General features: G+C 37.4%; 1 protein-coding gene across 1 annotated transcript in view; it reads right to left on the reverse strand.

The window, feature by feature from the left end:
* The window catches only part of LOC133516940 (probable phospholipid-transporting ATPase IA), a 146,641-nt gene extending 134,950 nt beyond the window's left edge, over positions 1-11,691 (reverse strand). The window contains exon 1 of the mRNA XM_061850005.1: positions 11,321-11,691. The gene's annotated coding sequence lies outside the window, so the exon portion shown is untranslated. The remainder of the gene's footprint in view (positions 1-11,320) is intronic.
* Between the last annotated feature and the right edge of the window lie 7,480 nt (positions 11,692-19,171).

The following is a 19,171-nucleotide window of genomic DNA, read 5'->3' on the forward strand; positions in this document are numbered from 1 at the left end:
TATGTAACGTCGTTTCGCTGCTCTTACCATTTGGTTGCAGCGATTTCTGGCTACTTTAAAAAGCCGCCAGTTATCCTCGCACCGATCTCGCTTGTAAGCACGGAAAGCCCTGTCTCTCTTCATCATCGCCATACGCACGCCTTTTGAAATCCATGGCGCTGGTGGCCTCTTCAGCCGAACTGGTCGAACCGGAGCATGAGCATCAAACAGCTTCAGAAGGACAGAATTGAAATGAGAGATTTTATCATCAACTGTTGGTGCCTGCAGCGTGCCCGTCCAATCGGCTCTAGTGGCATCTTCCTTTAACTTATTTACATCAATGCGCGCAAAGCCACGTAAGTGAACGACTATTGGTTCCGGTTTAGGGGGCTTAATTTTGTATGACACATAAATCAGGTCATGTCGCGAAAAGCCAGGCGCAGACAATTGTCCGGCTTTCAAAACGTGCTGAGGCGACGATGTAAGGATAACGTCTAACCAGGAGTCTGAGGAGTCGTTATTGCGGTGTATTCTTTCTGTTCCAGGTCAAAAAATGAGAAGATGAGGCGCCAGGAGACCCTCACACTACGGAGCACCAAGTGTCCACGGTACGTCAGCAATGCAACCCTCATCGAGACACTAAAGTAGCGCGACCTGGAGGAGTTCGTCGAGCGTCTCGCGCTGTCCATGTTTGACCGCGCGAACAACACTGGCCACGGGCATCTAAGGGACATTGCGCCACACTACAACACCAGACCTCCGGAGAGGTGGGTTCTGGACTTCCCCGAGCCCTCCTACACCAGTAGCAGAGCAAGCACAACACACCTCGGATAAAGCCTCATCCGCACGCCGCACACGCCAGCTAAGCTACCGGTCGCCTTCACCGCGGCCCCGAAACCTGGCCCCGCTCAAACGGTATGACCAGGCTAGGGGTTGTGGGGTTGGGTAACGATCGGTAGCAAAAAGCTGGCCTACACCAGCATCACACGCCTTCCTCCAAAAGACGTGCAATTGACCTCCCCACATGGGTGAGGAGCGACCCGCCACAGCCGACACAGTCGAAAGATGGAAGCGGCCACTCATCAGGGTCAATGACATCCATCCATCCAACGTGCAAGCTCTTGCAACCAAAGCAAACAAGTACGGTATGCATATAAGTATGTTGCATAAGTATAAGTACGCATGCTCTATGCTGTACTCCCTTATTTTACCTTATTCCTTTTTCGGTTGTATTCTAAAAGAGATCGCGGCTTTTTTTAGAAACTTAATCCCCAGTATTGACGCAGGCACTAGTTTTAACGATGGCGATTGTCTGCCCCACCAATTTAGAAGGAGTACTAGGTATGTGTGATATTTCTTATTTAAATTCCAAGAAACTCTATGCGAAATTTGAACTCGATTTCCGTCTGGTTCCATATTTGCATTAACTTCTAGGCTAGCAACTATCATTCTCAAACTATCTAAATTCATCTACTTTTTCGTATTTTTTTGTACTTATAATTTTTTATTTATTTCGAAAACTGTAGAAAAGTTGCTTGGAGATAAACTATCCAAAAGCAATAGTAAGCCCTTTGCTATGCATAGGTAGATACCGTTTCTGCAGCGGGCATTTACCATAAGGGCCGCACCCGGACTCGAATTAAACCAAAAGCCACGCGTTGTCCGGCTGCGGAGAAACGGTTACGCGAGCTAACGAGTTCTCAGTTCAGCCAGTACAACGTGACATCAAGATCCTAACAATGGTTTATAGAAAACACAATAGAATCATAAATAAATATATTTTTTATAACGTATTTCGTTGGCATCTGCATGTTATCTCGATAGATTTTTACTTTCTGATTGACGTTTATCAATAAGCGATTGTAAGGTATGATTAACATCGGTAACTCCTTCATAAAATTAACCGGTTCGTAATATTGGGACCGTGCGAAGTGCATGGTGGGGGTAAGTAAAGCGATCCCAGCGCATAAGGTGTTAAAAATTTGAACTAACTGCGGATAGCGTCTTTAACATTTCGTACAATTATATGGCTCGAAATGAAACTTTGATTTACGATTACTCCTGAAATATTCATTTAAATTGTATGGTGTCATTGTAAGCTGTATGAAATGCTTAATATAACTAACGTATTTATTTTGATAATTGTTAATAATGTATCCATGTAAATAGCTTTGCAAATGCCACATATTACGTGATCTTTTTCTAGAAGTTAAGAATGGATATAGTAAGTTATCCTTAAAAGATAGACATTTCACATCGCGGACTTTTTGGTAGACCTATGAATGAAAAACAACCCCACCATACATTGTATTGTTATAGCTCAAACGGATTAGGCAGCGTTTTCGATTAAAGCTCCTAGCCAGCGTGATTTTTTCCGACAACATCGTTATATTTCAAACAATTTACACAAAACCTTAACAAGCTATATACTTTATCCTTCCTCAAGAATCACTCTATTGATAGATGAAAGTCTTATGAAAATCCGTTCAGTAGTTTTTAGTTTTGGAGTAGTTTTATAAGATGTAGTGAATTGACGTTTTCCCCTAGACTTGCGGACACTAGGTTGCGTGACAGTCGTGCACGCTCCCAATAGTTACAGCTTTTTTGTTATTTAAATAATTCTGAATTCTCGTCTACTTAATAAAAATAAATCCTAAAACAAGAATTTAATAGTACCTGTTTAAGAAGATACCATAAAAATTGTAAAAGAAATTTCTACCATTCTGCCGATCTTTACCTACAAACAAATGTATGTCAGTACGTTCTTTTAGCACCCCAATTTGGTTGATTTCTAAGTAGCATTTTATCCTAAATAGATATGAAATGTATTGCTATAAAAATCATTATTGACTTATTTTCTTCACGGTGCATTTTTCTATATGTTATCGCATATTGGGATAGCCTCCTCGGTGGGAAATTACTTGGTTATAGTTAGAAGACCATATCCATATAGCTCGGGATTTGGTAGCTGTCTGGTTACTGGTCTATTTGGAAAATCCATCGTGCATATAAGTATAGGTAATTATAGATCAATAAAATCATTTATTTAAGGTCAAAATAGGCCTACCTATATCATTTGTATATTATAATTGTATAAAATTGAAATAAAATAAATAAATATTATAGGATATTATTACGCAAATCGACTAAATCTCACAGTAAGCTCAAAAGGCTTGTGTTGAGGGCACTTAGACAACGATATATATAATACTCGTACATAAATATTTATAAATACTTTAATACATAGAAAACACCCATGACACGAATATGTGCCCTTACCCGGATTTGAACCCAGGACCATCGGCTTCATAGGCAGGGTGCATGACTACCCACTAGGCCAGACAAGTCGTCAAAAAATAAATTCTAAAACCTGTAGAATAAAATTGAAATGAAAATAAAAACAATGTCTTATTAAATAACAAATGGGAAACTAAAACGAAAGTCAAACATTCTAGTATTTAAAATAATTTTAATGTGCTCAAGATAAAATATTATTTGGATTAAAAAATATTATGATGGTTCGTCGTACTAGATCAACGCGGCAAGTGACAGGAATAACACTCGCTATAAAACCGTTATTTCGGTCGGACACGCTTTTTGTCGGACACTAATGAAATGTGCTATTTTTTTCAGTGATTAAATTTTGTTCGGTTGGATTTGATTGTGTCACGACATCGCGGTAAGCTTTGTGATTTGACACGAGACTAATATAATTCAATTGGACGACTGTGGAGCTATTATTTCAATCCTTGTGGCATAATATGAAATAACGTATGCAGATGAAATTTGCTCAATTACATACAAATACGTCATTTGTTAAATCAGGCGACTTTGCGGAAGTCCATATTAATTACCTTACTCCGCTATTATAAAATAATATCATGCTTTTCAAGTAATTCGACATTCATATAGAATAAAACCAGATAGACGGTACCTACCGATAATTCCAAATTGAAATACGGTTACGGAACTTGCCATTATTTTAGATTGCAGTCCACGTACTCGTGCCTGCTGACACCGTGTTCTTGCGTCTTATTCAGCCGCATTGATTACAATATTTACAATCTATTCGCTATGTGCACGACTGTCACGCAACCTAGCGTCCGCAAGTCTAGGGGAAAACGTCAATGCACTACATCTTATAAAACTACTACAAAACTAAAAACTACTGAACAGATTTTCATACGGCTTTGATCTATCAATAGAGTGATTCTTGAGGAAGGTTTAGGTATATAACTTAAGGTTTTGTGTAAATTGGTTGAAATATAACGATGTTGTCGGAAAAATCACGCTGTCGGAAAAGTCACAGCTCAGCTATAACAACACAATGTATGGGGGAGTTGTCACTCTTTCATGGGTCTATAAAAAAGTCCGCGATGTTGAATGTCTATCTTTTAAGGATAACATACTATACCCATTCTTAACTTCAAAAAAATATACTAGGGGTTCTGTACCTAGTTGATTGGGTCACAGATTTAATTTCTAATTTAGGTAGGTACTTCCCTTTCTCGTGCTCCCCTAAAAGTTAAGGATAATGGTGATGTAAATTATGTTCACAATTTTGGTACAGTTCATTGACTTCTGTTTTGATATCTAGATTACTTTCTTTTTTCCATATATATGTGCGGTCATATTATATTTGTTTATCATTACGAGTGAGGTCATCTTACGCCGCGGGCAGGGCAAGTTTTTAGGTTAATCAGGAAGCCTAGTCTAGAATCGATTGTAGAAAATACCGAACAAACTTGCACAATGTATGGAACTGATTACGTGATAAATATTACGGGGTAAGTCGAAGCGAGCGAAACATGTCGAGCAATCATAATATAAGTATTTTTCCTACTCCTCTACTGTTATCTGTCATTTATACATTCATGAACACGAATGTAAGAACCTACATAAAAGGTTTGAAGAAAAGTCTATATTGTCTATTCTTCATAACAGCACTTGTGCTTTAAAATCGCTATAACGATACTGTGACTAATGGCTACCAACCTAATAAATTCAAATTTAACACAGATTCAAACTAAGTGCATTCCTGTCAACTTACAAAATATTCATTTGGTTGCATAGTAGAAACAATTGCTTCTTAAGTCAGAAACACTCATGTGACACCTCTAATATAACAATACCCATAGACTACGAAGACCGCTTAGTGTCGCTTGTTAGTCTCCATAGGCTACTGTGCCAAAATCAAGAAAAAAGCTGTTCAAAAATTTAATTTAGCAAAGATCACCAGAAGAGTACCAGGGCCTCATGAGTTACGAGGTGTCGCCGACCGGTCGGGCCACGGCGGGCCGGGCGCGTAACAAGGTATGCTCGCGTATCTTAGCTATATAATTTTGCTTTGTTTACCTAAATTAAGATGTATTTCTGTTGACTCGTAGGAAAAGTATTGTATACAACGTTGTATAAGTGGGTCAAAAAATGCTCGTGGCGTATTCCTTTACAATCTTCGGCTCCGGCTCACATTGTAACTCACGCCACTCCCCTTTTTTGACCCTTCTTATACAACTGTTGCATAAAATACTATAATATGTCCGACTGTCTGTGTCTCATGGAAGTATTGTTATTAAAATAAATGATTATAGACTTCGTTTTTGTTATTCGGATACAGTTTGACCTTTTGATTAGCGTTTGTCGATAAACAATTGACATCTTGGCTTCGGCCCCAGTACTTCAGGCTAACGCGCGCGCGCTTCAGGCTAGGCTTCAGGCGTTCGTGCAAGCAATGGCAATACTGGCAGCCCTTTGCATAAATTATTAAATGAATTGTATGTCGGCGGACCTTGTACGCACGCGATAATGTTTAAAACGTATGTCTACTCTGACTTCATAGGACATGTAACAGTCATCTGTTACATGTCCATATTAAAACAGATAATGAGCGAGTGCTTTTGATATTTTTACAGCAACTAATAATATCTAGGCGTCAATAATCGTCTTTAATAAGCATTGTCAAAAACTATTTACAGTACATATGGGGCTACTTTATAGCACTAGTGCGAAAAGTAGCATATTACGTTACTGTGTCGAAAATTTAAAGGGCCATATGTACTGTAAAACGTTGTACGATACATGTGCGAATAGGTAATTCGCAACTCGTGTCGATTTAAAACACTCCCTTCGGTCGTGTTTTAATTTATCGCCACTCGTTTCGAATTTCCTATTTTTCGCACTTGTATCGTAATGTACTATTTTATCACAGACACATCTGCGAGCGATAATACGGTTTTTTAATATGATTTGGACTCCATTGCAGGTATTAAAATCAGAACAATATTGCGATAGATGACGCTAGAGGCCACCCTAAGAGCCACTTGCACCATTCCACTAACCCGGGGAAAGTGGAAAGTAGTGTGTATATAATGTATGAGTTCCTTCGGATTTGTCTTTTGTGGTATGATAGAGGGAAATAGTCGTAATCTGGTTGTTTGCGTAACGTAGCCGCATGCTTGGCCGCGAGATCTGCCCTCTTATTTCCAGCATGGGCCTTGATCCAGCAGAAATTAATCACCATTTCCCCTGACTCCCTGAGCAAGGTACTCTGCTTGGAAAACGTGGAGCTACTGAGTAGTATTAGCTTCTTATAGCTTCTACAATCAGGGTAGTCAATAATGTAGGCTGCACCGATCTAGTCCATCATGCTTGCTTCCGTCTGTAAAGACACGATGCGTATGCAGATCCTCGTAGTATTCATCTATTTCTTTTGAGTAGTTACTTCTGGTATGGTAATGGAGGAATTCTTTCACTGATATTTGTTTGTCGCAAGTTATGTCTGTTGGTAAGAATTCAGTTACTAGGTGACGTTTTACTCCCTCTGTGGACGCTACCTCCTTTACTTTTAGTGGAAGCGGTGTCAATCCAGCTAGCGCTATCGACGCGACGGTGGGGAATGTACGGAAGCCGCGTATTATTTTGATTGCCATGCCTCGTTGGAGGATCAGCAAGGCATTCTGCAGCTTTTTGTAGTTTAGGGCATTTTGTTATATCTCTGCAGCGTATGTTATGGTAGGCTAAAATACCTGTCGGTAGATGGTAGCGATATTCTCCTCCTGAACCCCTCATGTTGGTCGTATGTAGATATATGGTTATTTAAATATGTTAAGTGCTTTTTTCATTGTTTATTGGCTGTGTATGACGAAAAGGAAGTTTTGATCCACTATGATGCCCAGGAATTAAAAGTGGTCTGTGATTTCTAGCCGTATCCCGTTCATATATATTTTGGCAGCCTTGGCCTTGGGTATAGGCGAAATCTTCTTGGTCTTTTGTGGTCAAAACCTAAGCTTGTTGTTTATTTCCCAGGTATACACCTCGCTCACTCAGGATAGCGTTGACGTTTTGCTCAAGATGGAAGTAAATTATCTATTATTGCTCTTCAGAAAATGGCTCCAAGAACTGATTCCTGGACACATCCTCTGAAGTGGGTTTACTTGGGTAATTAATCGTGAATTTTCTGTTGGTAAAGTAGCTTTTAATTACTTAATATCTAAGTATATGTTTTCTGGGCAATTTATTTGTAAAAGCCTATTGAGCAGTGCTGGCCACCATGCGTGGCCAAAAGCACCCTCGATATCTAATGTTATGGCCAGGACTAACTTTTTGTTCTTCTTAGCTGTTTTCATAGTGTCGATGGCACTATAAAGTGCATCTATACATGGCACTATAAGGTGGCTGCTGACCCTGTTTTGAGTCATAAAATAACTATATTTGTCGTTTTTGCAATGAGCTTTTCTAAGACCTTCCCAAGTACAATTATCAATCCTATCGGCCTATAGCCTCCTAAGACGCTGAGTACAAATTTTTGTACATATTCCAAAATCTATTTTGAACTTTTATTATGTAACTAAGGGTTCCAAATTCAAAAACAAAACAATTGCTTGTGGGTCTCAGGAGGATAGGATGAAATACGGTCTTAGGGTTTCTTGTTGGGTTTCGGTATGCTTTTGATACACGCTATTTTCCATGAGGTGAGGAAGTAGCATAATGTATGACATCTATTGTATATTTTGGTTATCAGGTCAGGGTATGTTTCTATAATGTTTTTGCAAATGTCCGCGGTTACGTGGTCAGGTCCCGGTACTTTTCGTGAAGAAATGCTCATTATAGCTTCTATTACTTCGGCTTTAGTGAAGGATAGTTCTTTGTTTCCGTTTACTATGGTATGGTTTACTATGTTATTTCTAATTGTTTGATGGTATTCACTGTCCTGTGCGGCGTTATCGTCTGGGAAGTCTTCATCATCAGCTTAGCTACGGTATCTTCAGCAGACGTGGTGTAAGTATTGTCATTGTATTTAAGTATAGCAGGTGATTGTGAAGGTGATCTGGTCATTAGTAGCCTATTAGTAACGGACCAGACATCATCTCTTCCCCGTTTGTTACACAACTCCCTGAAGGCAAGCGTTGATGTGCTACGCATTTTTTCGATGTACTTTTTTCTGGCTTCAGCGAGTTCTGCAACAATGCCCGTTAAGTCCTTGTTACCCTTTTTTTGATTCTGTAGTAAGTAAGTAAGTAAATATTCTTCATTGTGCACCATACAGTTAAATATAAACAGGAAATTAAAAACACTTAAAAGCACAGGTAACAACAGGCCGTTTTATCGCTAACAAGCGATCTCTTCCAGACAACCTTTCTCTCTCTTTGTTTTGTTGTCTCTGTGTTGTTGTTGTTGTCTGTTGTGTTGTTTGTCTGTGGTGTAAAGAATATCACTTTCTTTTTTAGTTTTGTTAACCCTCGGTACTCGTTTGAAGCCTTGCGAATATTGAATGCATTTTAGAGGGTTTATGATATGTGTTTAGAACATTTAAACAAGTAAACTGAAATAAATGTCATATACTAAGAAAAAGTGACCAAGGCCTCCAGTGCCCCAGGCTGGAATCGAACCAGCGTCCTCTGCTATCGCGACAGGTGCCTGAGCCACTCGGCCACCGGGGTCACGGCAGCATTGGTAAAAAAATTCCAAGTATATGCATCTCTAGAGTAGAGCCCAACTGGGGAAGTACCTGCACCTTACAGAAAACCGCAGCCAAATAACACTTGACCCTACTCATAGTGTTGTGTTCCTGCCGGTGAGTAAGGTTGCCAGAGCTCAACGAGGGGGGTGGGGGTTACGCGCATGTAACTCCTCTGGAGTTGCAGGTGTACATAGGCTACGGAGACTGCTTACCATCAGGCAGGCCGTATGCTTGTTTGCCACCGACGTAGTATTAAAAATGCTTTCGTTCGAGCGAGCGAGAGAGAATATGACATATATTTCAGTTTATAATTTATATAGTAGTGTTTCTACTTGAAAAGTATTATTTAAACAAGTGTCCTACTTTCATAATAATTCATTTTATCCATATTTACGCAACAAAAGAGAGGTAATACAAAATGTGATAAACAATCTGAAAATACCTTTTAACTGCTGAACAGTGTCCAACTGTCCAAACACAATTAAAAAAGTACCTAGTAAAAGTATTACTGAGTTGAAAGCAACAGGCGAGCTGCGGCTGCTATTTCTATTACTGCTGTAACACTAAATTTAATTTTTAAATTAAAATAATAATTAATTGGTACACCATACAAGAAACATATTTTGTTGTTGTATATCTATATTATTATAGTTGTTAATAAACATACAAATCACATACTCGGTATTATATTATAGATAAATATACCAAACAACAAGTAGCTTTTCCCTTTTTTAGGGTTCCGTAGCCAAATGGCAAACAACGGAACCCTTATAGATTCGTCATGTCCGTCTGTCTGTCCGATTATGTCACAGCCACTTTTTTAAACTTTCAACTTAACTTATTGAACTTTTGGAAAACTAACAAAACATTGTAAATAATTCTGTTATAGTACGCAAACCGGGTTCGCCTTGATGCAATTATAGGGCTTACATCTTAACGTATTCTATAAAGGATTTTCACAAGAAATATTTATTTCGGTGTTCCGCTTTTCGCCGAAGTTATCCTGTCTGAGTTTCACTTATCAACCAAGTTTTCGCTTTTTTTCAACCAACAATCGGCAATTTAAAGGGGTTTATGGTACAGTCAGCGTCAAATATTTTGTAGCAACCAAATTAGCCAAATAGTTCGGTACACCATATATTTAGTATGGTGTACCGAACTATTTGGACACGATGACTGCTACAAAGTATTTGACGCTGACTGTACCTACCTCCCATACATTGTTTAAGAAATTATATTTTCGCTTAAACCCAATGGTGTAGGGTATCGTTGTATAGGTCTTTAAATCATTTTTTGATAAAGTCAATATTTTCGGAAATAATCGCTGCGAAAGAAAAAAAAAATGTGTGTCACCCCGCCCATTGGACCATGGGTCCAAAAATATGGAAAAAATCTTAAAACAAAAGCTTAACAAGTACTTTCAAAAATTCTTCTCTTCTTAGTAAAAAGACGTCCAAAGCGCTGTGAAGGTACTCCCTTATGCTTATAATGTACATGATATGTACTTACTAATAGCCCTCATGCTTATGCTTCATGCTTTTTAGCTTATTCATGGTTTGCAGTAAAGGAAATACGAAATAAGAAGATGGTAACTTAAGGAACCCTACACTGAGCATGGCCCGACATGCTCTTGAACGATCTTTTTTTTCTTTGTACGATCTTAACTTACAACAAAAATATATATAGTTTTGGCTATACATAAGTATCTATTGATTTCAATTATCAAAACAATACTATCAATAAATAAAGTCATAATTATAGCAGCTTATTATTTATAGTACGAAACAGAAAATGTTGTATGGTATGTAGGTATGATATACCTAAACCAAATGAAAATAAACGATATCATTAGTTATTTTGGTAGTATAATATCCCTATAAATTGTACATACATAATATTGTAATATAATATCCCTACAATTGTTTGTTTGTGAAACTTGCGATAAATATAATTTAATAATAAATACTCAAAGTTAAATCTTCTTCTTCTTAGCATTGTACATATTGCCATGGCTCATGGGAGCCTGGGGGGTCCGCTTGACACCTAATCCCAAGAGTTGGCGTAGGCGCTAGTTTTTACGAAAGCGACTGCCATCTGACCTTCCAACCCAGAGGGTAAAACTAGGCCTTGTTGGTATTAGTCCGGTTTCCTCACGATGTTTTCCTTCGCCGAAAAGCGACTGGTAAATATCAAATGATATTTCGTACATAAGTTCCGAAAAGCTCATTGGTACGAGCCGGGGTTTGAACCCGCGACCTCCGGATTGAAAGTTGCTTCATAATACTCAAAGACAAATAAATTCACAAATCGTTTTCACAAAAAAATCGGTTCCCTTTCTACATGATTAACCTAGAAATAATTATTTAGTTGTATAACACTAACCAATCAACAATGCCGCTCCAAATCAACAGCTCACTGCACAAATTGCGTTTACTTATAGCAAACTCGCGCTCATCAGTTCAATAAAGTGTAAAAATATGAACAATGAAGTAACAAGTCCCGATAACTATAGTAAATAAGCATTTTAAAGACACATCGGGCGTAAAGTAAACAGTAAAAGTTTACGGGCAGTTGGGCGGCCGCGGGCGTGGGGCGGGCGGCTGGCTCGCCGCGCGAACTCACACTGCTGAGCTTCCATCGGAGCTTTCATTAGGTTCTCATGACCGTTCGAGCACACACGTAGAATACAATACATTTAATTTCAACAATGCTCGTTACATGTACCTAACTGCGATTATACATTGGGTTTCATACGAGACGTACAAATATATAATTAATAGGTATAGGTATAGGTATAAGCGGTGGTGGCCGAGTGGATATGACGTCCGACTTTCAATCCGGAGGTCGTGGGTTCAAATCCTGGCTCTTACCAATGAGTTTTTCGGAACTTATGTACGAAATGTCATTTGATATTTACCACTAGCTTTTCGGTGAAGGAAAACATCGTGAGGAAACCTGCACACATCTGCGAAGAAATTCAAAGGTGTATGTGAAGTTCCCAATCCGCATTGAGCTAGCGTGGGGACTATAGCCCGAGCCCTCTTGCACATGAGAGGAGGCCTGTGCCCAGCAGTGGGACGTATATAGGCTGAATTATTATTATTATTATTTTATAGGTAAAAAACTTAAGTAAGCCACCTGTTGTATGTAGTTGTGACGTGTTCGAATAGACATTTGTTTTATTTGTGTGTGTCTTTTAAACATGTATTGTCTACTCGAACACGTCACAACTACATACAACAGGTGACTTACTTAAGTTTTTTACCTATATCTATATTATTTTTATTACTCAACAATATTTAATAATTAGTTAAAAAATAAACTCATTTTGAGGAAAAACAGGGAATGAAAAATAATAATTTCATGTAGCAAGCGAAAACATTCACCGGATCTCTTAATCACTTTATTTATGTGAAAAAGCCAAACGAGTGCCTATAAATTTACCTTTATACAACATTTCGTTTACCTATCCATTACAGTTTATCAAAGATGGGGAGGCTTTTTGAGAAACATAATAAGATTTCAAGATACGTGGATTTAAAAACGATTTAGAAAGGAGAAAAAAACAAAGTGACGTTAAGTTACTATACAGACTGGTTATTTTTTCAGGTGATTAAATAGCTCCCAATCTCGAAAAAAAAACAGCAACTTTAGAAAATATTGTACCTATAAGTCATTGAGGGGAGCCTTTTCAATAGACAAGACAAATAATGTTTGTTTACAAACCAATTTTCCTTCATTTTTTCGTAATTTCTAACTTTTTGTGGACAACCATGATTTCATCAACAGTTTATACATATAGTTAGGGCCGGTTTCACAATGTCCAAGTAAAGTATTGGTAATGGTTTTTATTTATTTGTAATTTATTATATAAGTCAAACTTAAAATTTTAAGACATTATTATTCTTAAAAAAAATACATGATAATTTAATATTAATTAGCCCTAATATATTGAATTGTGGAATTAAATTGGATAAATTAACAAATAAATTAACAAATTAGCAAACTTAGTACTTTATCTACCAGTTAATCTTATTTGAAGGTTGTGAAAAGCCAACGATGACTTTTTTCGAATTATTCAGGACAGGACTTTACTTGGACATTGTGAAAAGGGCCTTTAAACCTTTTAATTATATCAATTACTAGTTAAAATATATGTTAATTATTGATATTTCAAGAAACAACCGTCGTAAAACTTTTAGGTTATACATCAAATGCTAACAACATCTGTAATATTTGTTTCTTTTCCATATTTATTTATTTAATTTCAATATCTCATACTCTATAAATAATACACACCAATATTCATTACCTACGTATTTTTTTCGTCAAACTGCATGACAGTTTGTTGGCGTACGGTAGGGTAGCACTCAACATTCTTTCTTGATCTACATACTGTATAAGGTGTAGGTACTGACAGCAATACACTTACCTGACTAGTCGCTAGGCCGTTTCTCATTGCGACAATGTTCAAAATTGGTCAGAGAGGGAACTGTGGCATCGATGGAATATTTGTTTCACGGAACATACTTAATAGTACATTGTGCAACGAGGGGGGCAAGTGAAATTTTTGATACGATTGTGGTAATTCCCGACAGCCGCAGGTTGGAGGGAATTAAAGACTCGAATTTGTAATATTCTTACCCCCGGAGTTACACAATGTTTTTCATCACACTTGCTAAGAAAAAACTAAATTTTAAACGAAATAATTCCTAAATACGGTGACATATTACCGTAGCGTTTCATGTTTTTTTGTACCACGTCGCTGGCAAAAAAGCAAACGGCACGTCTGATAATAAGCAGTCACCGTAGCCTATGGCTTTTTTTAGGTAAAACGAGCCCTATTACTAAGACTCCGCTGTCCGTCCGTCTGTCACCAGGCTGTATCTCATGAACCGTGATAGTTAGACGGCTAAAAATTTCACAGATGATGTATTTCTGTTACCGCTATAACAACAAATACTAAAAATCAGAATAAAATAAATATTTAAGGGACCTCCTATACAACAAACATATTTTTTTGCCGTTTTTATAGATAATGGTACGGAACCCGCCCTGCGCGAGTCCGACTCGGACTTGACCGGTTGTTTTAATACCACGCCAACAAGTATACGCGCTTAATGGTAACCATGGTTTTTAAAACCTTTAAACACGGTGCACGATTCTCATCTCCCCTGCCAAGTCCCCCACCATGTACGGCATTCGTCCGTAGCGTGGGCTGCATGCGCCGCAGTGGGCCTGCGCCTGCCACGCTCGTTAGCGTGTGCCTGGACGGAACTTCGGAATAGGCTTGTGTCGGTGACGTCATTCCGTGCGTAGCGTACCCATGCACTGTTGTGGAAGTATCTACCTACATTTTGGTACGAAGCGTTTTGTACCCACGCTACGTGCGTAACTCGACCGTGCGCAGTAGGCGGGGGGTTTCGGAGTGGGGTGGGGTAGCATAAAGAGGCTAATGAAAAAAAAACTGGGCAAGAGTGAGTTGGACTCACATTCCGAGGGTTCCATGTGGGATTATAATAAACTTTAAAAAATATGGGATTTTTGAAATATATTTAACAATTGTTATTTTTTCGAGGCCACTGTGTGCAAAATTTAATGTGCAAAACTGACGCAAGGTAGCTCAGATAGCAAGATAAAGAAATAACGGTTCTCTACGATCCACATTGACCCTAGTGGAATATGTTAATTTCCTCAGAGAACGTGTTAGAATCTACGGCTACACTTGAACCATTATTTTGTGTTCAGCACAATTTAATCTTCCGCAGCTCGGCTTTAGGCCTCGCGTGTAGACGCTGCACTGCCTGACACTTCGGGTCTTCGCACAGTAAGCTTAATAAGGCTTGTGTTGTGAGTATTACGTATGACCATAAATATAATACATAGATATGGATAAATACTTATATATATACATAGAAAACATCGTACCTCAGGAACAAATATTTGTTATAAACTCGACCAATTTTGATGACCCGACCTTGAATAATTTGTTTAAAACTATCACTCTACCGGGGCCGGGGGTTAAAGCCTATCAAAGCAGGGTACAAATATCGCCGTAACCGGTTACCTTCGGACCCATTCTATTTTTTTAAATCTTGTTATGCGAAACACTGATTTAAACATGATTCTTACACTATACATATATCGACCGGTATATAAACCGTGATTACCTTTCCCCGCAGTTACCCGCGAACAAGATGCATGTACCTATAACTACGTCGAAATATCCGGGAGTTCGAAAACAATACAAAAGGTAATCACGGTCCGTATCCCGGTCGATTTAAGTCTAGTGAAACTAACCGTGAATCATTCAAAACGATTCATACTTACACATTATAATTCACTAAAACGGACTTAACATTCACGAAAACGGACTTAACATTCACTAAAACGGACTTAACATTCACTGCCTGCGTGAGCTACGCGCTACGAGCGTAGCGATAACTCCCGACAACCCGCCTAGGGGGTTGCTGGAAGTGAATGCGTTAATCGCGTATAAATTACTTTTAAAATTACCTCCGACGTTTCGAGGACTGACACGATATCTAAATAACATGATTCAAATATCATTCTGATGTCAGTGTACGCTCGAATTGGCTTGTAAGTCATGTTATGACCTTGACATGTAAGCGATTATTTAAGTCGTATAATATATATATATATATATATATATATATATATATATATATATATATATATATATATATATATATATATATATTTTGTATGAAGGGTTCAAATTCTGAAAAAAAGAAAATACATTTATTTTTAGTGGTAGATATTACGTAGAAAAATATAGTTTCAACGAAATAAGGACCACCCTAATCCATATCGTATTTTAAGCAAATGTTTGACGTATCTCCAAATTCGAATCGGCCGTAAAACATATTTTTAAATTAGAATTCCCTTTTAATACTTATTTCCAATGATTGTTTGATTAATGAATAAAAAATGGAGTCAATCTTTCTCAGTAAAAGGATGCACGTGCCGCGAAGACTTCTTATTGTATATTTAGATGGCATTTCCGGTAACAATTACATATATATTTAGTAGAGTTACAATCCACTGACATTTCTACAAAACATTCGGAACGAACGCTCCAATAATAATAATAGCCGTTGTATTATCCGGTCGCTGTTTATACGGTACGAGTCAATACTGCCGCGGGCTCGACCGCGGCCTCGCCCACATCCGATGCCGATTACCTGCTGTTCCGGTCAATCAAAAATATGATCAAAAGGTGGATAGTGAGCGGCTTTCATATAGGGTAAAGGCACCAGTAGTCAGCCTTTTTACGAAATTTCTATGTTCAAGAACGTCTCATTTGCCCACTAATTGACCAATAAGAATTATGAATGTTTTTACTCGTCAATAATTTAATAAAGTTTAACTTTTATAAAGAATAAAACGTAATTTAATTTAGCTTATGGAAATATTTCATTAAATATAATGCAAGGGCCTTTTTGCCAGTAATCAGCCCCCTGTCTACCAATACACAGCCTTGAAGTACCCAGTCTACAGCCATCCCATTTTAACGGCTGGCTATTGGGTTCCGAGTTCTGTGATCTCAGTGTCCAGTGGTCAGCCACAGGATGACTACTGGGTATTTGATGTATTTCAATGAAATAAAGTCATAATAATGTAAATATTTAAAGGTACTTGATTTAACGACTTACATTGCATTTCAAAAAATAAAAAAATCTTCCAGTGCTCAGCCTCTATCGGCTGACTTCTGGGTTTACGACCTTTTTAAAATTACTGCCTCAAACCCAGTAATCGGCCAGGGGAGGCTGACTATTGGATTTTGTACAAAAAAGTAGTTCCCAATAGGCAGCCCCCTTAAAAATGTTACTTTAATATGGATTTATATTATTTTTTTACTTTTTCCAGATAAATTAAGTATTAATTACGTGAAGCAGTGCACATGCTTTTAAAAAAATATCACAATTCGGCTGCTGATGTCTGATCAAAATACCATGTGACGCTCCAAAAAAAAATGGCGCATATGACATATCCCTTCATGTCAGAAGACAGCACTTCTTTGAAGTAGTGTTGTGGTTAATGCTAAACAATTCTTTTAAAAATTAAGTTACTTTTCAATTCATACTTTATTAATCTATAATAACACCCAATTTTGGCATGAAAATCTGAAAAACTTTGATATTTACAAGCAAAAATAAGCAAGAAAGGCTGACCACTGGTGCATGGCTGAGCACTGGTGCCTTTACTTTGTTTGCGAATAAACCCAATAAATTTAACATTACGGTTCTGAGAAACCCTTGTTTAGTAGTTACTCCTTAGATAAGTGTTTTTATTTATATTTTATTATATAGAGCATTGGCTGTAATGCTGTTGTATAATATACCATTAAACAAAATAAATAAATTTCGTGATTCTGAGTAGAAATGAAAATATATTTAATATGTCATTAATTTACTTCATATATTTATTTTATTTCTTCTACAAATTAATATTTATTCGTAATCACGAGTAGGTAGCTATTCATAAAGATTTTTATTATTCGACAAGGAGGACTTTCTGTTCTGAGGAACACAATTATCCTAGCAAACCCACCCAAGAATAGGATTTTTTTAATAATCATAATCATGAAGATTGAAGAATCATAAGTACAAACATTTTCGGAAAAATAAAGTAGGAATAAGAGAGAGTTCATATTTTATTAATTATCTCTTCATCATTATAACACGTCTATTTTTTAATATCGAATATTCAACAACCGTTTATGGAAGGTAGAGGTAAGGAATACAATCTCCATAGGCAGAACTGTTGCAAAAGTGTCCAGCTGTCAGCTATAAATAATATGTAGTTCCAAATCTCTCCAGAGTAGCGCTAGAGTAGCTAAGAACGCTATACGGAACTTCTATTTTCCGCTCTGAGGGGCAAAAGGTAACTAACGAACCTAGCCTAACCAACCTAAAATAGCGGTTGTAGGTAGGTACTTGCTCTTCTTTGTTATGCGAGTCCCATGAGCTACCTTCCTCTTTAGACGTGGGGATACCATTGTCTATTTTTTAACCCATACTTGATACGACCATGACTTGTCTGGAAAAGGTATGACTAGAATATTTCTTGCGAGAAAAGCTCACATGGAATAAAGATCTAGGACGTAAAGGAGTTCTTAGGATATATATTTGCAATTCACTCATTTGACAAAAAATATTCTCTACTAGGTTAAGGAAGTGAATTACCTACACTATACCGGTGTATATAAGGGTTTCATATGCTGGTGCATATAGAACCCTTAACACCATAAAGAGATAATACAATATAATATATGTAGATTTAGCCATACTAGCCATAGTCGTGGGCAACGGTCCTTGACAACGCGACAGCGAATAAACGAAATTACGTCCATTTTTTGTGAATGTCAGAAAATATCAAGGCTTGTTCTAAAGGTCGCAAAAATACTTTATCTTTATAAGCCGTATAATGGTCATGTTAGTACAGGTACGCGTGGTAAAACTAATATATCTTGACATCAAAATATCTGTAAATAATAATAATAATCGTGCCTTCATAACGTGTGTACCTAATAATAGTAGATTGTTAGCTAAGGTAGCAAATAGTCTGAGACTGAAATAGTGCCTTTCACCCGAGTAAAACACTACTTTTAATTTCGAATACGAAGTAAAATAGATGTAATCGTGTATTTAAAAAAAAAACATGACTAAGTATTAGGTGGTACATAGTACTTTCTGAGGGTACTTTCAATTAGCAATTTAGGTAAAAACATCGTAATTTATGCAATGGGGAGTTAAATATCACAATTGAAATAGTCCAACAAATTCATTTAAAACCAAGTTTTAATTGCTTATCATAAAAAAAAACCTACTTATCGCTGCCCTACTTGGAATGTAAAATGCTGTAGAGTAGAAAACGTATCACTTTCTGCACACTTTATTGAACAATAATGACCCATTTTTTATGATAGAGGAGGCAAACGAGTAGACGGATCACTGTTGTAATACCAATTTTTGTAATATTTGTTTTTCGTCAAGATGTAAAAATAAATAACGTGTCGTGTGCAGAAAAGACACAATCACCAAAAAAAAATCACGGTGTATGTAGAACATTTAAGCTCTGTCAGATACTTTAAAACGCGAACTGTGCCTAGAGATGTGTAAAATAATTCCAGGATGGCAGATACTTTTGGAGCGTGGTTTCATCCGCTACCTACTGTTGAGGCTGACTGTACCTGAGAATGGGTTCCAG

Source organism: Cydia pomonella, chromosome 4 (assembly GCF_033807575.1).
Source record: "Cydia pomonella isolate Wapato2018A chromosome 4, ilCydPomo1, whole genome shotgun sequence".
NCBI classification, from domain to species: Eukaryota; Metazoa; Arthropoda; class Insecta; order Lepidoptera; family Tortricidae; genus Cydia; species Cydia pomonella.